This window comes from Gekko japonicus, unplaced genomic scaffold (genome assembly GCF_001447785.1).
Source record: "Gekko japonicus isolate JY-2015 unplaced genomic scaffold, Gekko_japonicus_V1.1 scaffold291, whole genome shotgun sequence".
NCBI classification, from domain to species: Eukaryota; Metazoa; Chordata; class Lepidosauria; order Squamata; family Gekkonidae; genus Gekko; species Gekko japonicus.
Window position 1 is genome coordinate 923,439 of NW_015175978.1, and position 2,858 is coordinate 926,296.

Here is a 2,858-nt window from a genome sequence, read left to right on the forward strand (position 1 = left end):
CCAGGTTAGAGTCCGCACACTTAACCACCACACCCAACTGGCTCACCTACACCAAAATCAAATTCAATCAATTGCCTACAGTACACGTTGCAAGCACAGGATGAAGAATCACTGCCTGAGGGTGAGCAACAGAGTAGAATTTTGCTTTTAAAAACCAAGAACTGGTCCAACAGTGTGTGACTGCAATAAAGAAGGCCAATGCTATGCTGGGGATTATTAGGAAGGGTATTGAAAACAGATCAGCCAATATCATAATGCCCCTATATAAATCAATGGTGCGACCTCATTTGGAATACTGTGTGCAGTTCTGGTCACCACACCTTAAAAAGGATATTATAGCTTTGGAAAAAGTGCAGAAAAAGGGCAACTCGAATGATAAAAGGGTTGGAACACGTTCCCTATGAGAAAAGGTTAAAGCGCTTGGGGCTCTTTAGCTTGGAGAAACGACTACTGAGGGGTGACATGACTGAGGTTTATAAGACTATGCACGGGATAGAGCAGGTAGAGAAAGGGGTACTTTTCTCCCTTTCTCACAATACAAGAACTCGTGGGCACTCCATGAAATTGCTGAGCCGTCAAGTTAGAACGGATAAGAGGAAGTCCTTCTTCACCCAAAGAGTGATTCACACTTGGAATTCACTGCCACAGGAAGTGGTGGCGGCTACAAGCATGGACGGCTTCAAAAGGGAATTAGATAGGAATATGGAGCAGAGGTCCATCAGTGGCTATTAGCCACAAGGTATAGATAGGGGCTCTGGGGCAAGTGATGTTCTGTCTTCTTGGTGCTTGGGGGGGCAACAGTGGGAGGGCTTCTAATGTCCTGGCCCCACTGCTGGACCTCCTGAGGGCACCTGGTATTTCTGGCCACTGTGTGACACAGAGTGTTGGACTGGATGGGCCTTTGGCCTGATCCAGCATTGGCGTCTCTTATGTTCTTATGTTCTAACTATTGAAAACAGAAGCAGGGTCCTATATAAGAGCTCTGTCGTTTGCATGCAAAGGGAAATGCCTTGCCCACTGGTTGCCTCGCCTACCCTAAACGTTCCAAGTACGCGCTGGAACATCTTTAAAGCCCATCTTCCCCATCTTGTTTTGGATGCCACTGGGGAATGCCTAGCAACCCCAGTGTTCAGCCTGCTAGTGTCAAAATGACAAAGCCTTGCAGCACCTGAAAGACGAACACGTTTATTGCGGCTTTTAAGAGACAGAACTCCCTTTGCCGGATGGTTGTTTTGAAAGTTCACAACAGAAGGGGCTGGTGGGAGTGTCATGACAAACTTAGGGGGGGTGTTTACATTTAAGGAAAATGTAGTACCCCCACACAACCCTGAAGTGTGCAACTGCTGGGAAATCCTGCAATTTTGGCACATGGTGCCCGGAATTCTGGGGAAACCCTAAACAGCTTGGCTGAGCTTTTGGGGCGAGAACGCGAGGAAAAGTTTAGTTACTTCAGGAACTCCTCCAAAGAACACCGGCTGCTGCCCATGTAGACCGGCAGCAAAAAAAGGATATACTGAAGCACCAGTTGTGAGTCAATAAACTGTTTATTCAGACCTCAGCTGATGCATGAAATCACTGGGTGCCCTTAGAAAAACGGAAATCAGTTCCCTACCTGTGAATGAGTTTGCCACAAGAGGTTGTTATGGGAAATAAGAGAAAACACAGGTGGAACGTCAGCTCAGGAGGGAAGGATATAAAGCTCAGATGATACTGGACACAAAAAGCTGCCTTAAAACATCAGAAGAGCCCTGCTGGATCAGACCAGGGAGGGTCCATCTAGTCCAGCATCTTGTCTCACACAGGGGCCAACCAGTTCCTCTGGAGGGCCAGCAACAAGGGCAGAGAGGCCGAGACCTTCATAAGAACATAAGCAGAATCCTGCTGGATCAAACCAGGGGTCCATCTAGTCCAGCCTCCTGTCCCACTCAGTGGCCAACCAGTTCCTCTGGAGGGCCAACAACAGGGCAGAGAGGCCAAGGCCTTCCCCTGGTAAGAACCTAAGAAGAGCCCAGCTGGATCAGACCAGTGGTCCATCTAGTCCAGCATCTCATCTCACACAGTGGCCAACCAGTTCCTCTGGAGGACCAACAACAAGGCAGAGAAGCTATCACTCCCTCGCCTTCCCCTGGTAAGAACCTAAGAAGAGCCCTGCTGGATCAGACCAGTGGTCCATCTAATCCAGCATCCTGTCTCATACAGTCTCTCAACCGGTTCTTCTGGACCGCCAACAACAAGGCACAGAGGCCGCCCTGAGCCACCACCACCTCTTTTTCAAGAACAGCTCTTAAACTACTGCTTGCCCAAGGTCATCCAGCAGGTGCAAGTGGAGGAGGGGGAATCAAACCCAGTTCTCCCAGGTTAGTGTCTGCACACTTAACCAGGACACCAAACAGAAGAGGAGGGGGAGGAGGAGACTGAATTTTAACCCGCCCTTCACTACCCAAAGGAGTCTCAGAGCGGCTTACAAACCCCTTCCCCTTCCCCTCCCCACAACAGACACCCCTTGTGAGACAGAAGAAGAGGAGATTGGATCTATACCCTGTCCTTCACTACTCAAAGGAGTCTCAGAGCGGTTTACAGGCTCCTTTCCCTTCCCTCCCCACAACAGACAGACACCCTGGGAGGTGGGTGGGGCCGAGAGAGCTCTGGACAGAAACGGCTCTTTTGCAAGAACAGCTCTTGTCAGAACGACGGCTTGCCCCAGGTCATCCAGCAGCTGCAAGTGGAGGAGGAGTGGGGAATCAAACCCCTCCCCGATGCGCCCCCGCCCAGCCCCAAGCTGGAGCTGGCAACCGAGAGGAGAGAAGGAGGAAGAGGAAGGCGCGCCCTGGGCCCGCGGAAGCGTCCCGCTTGCAGGA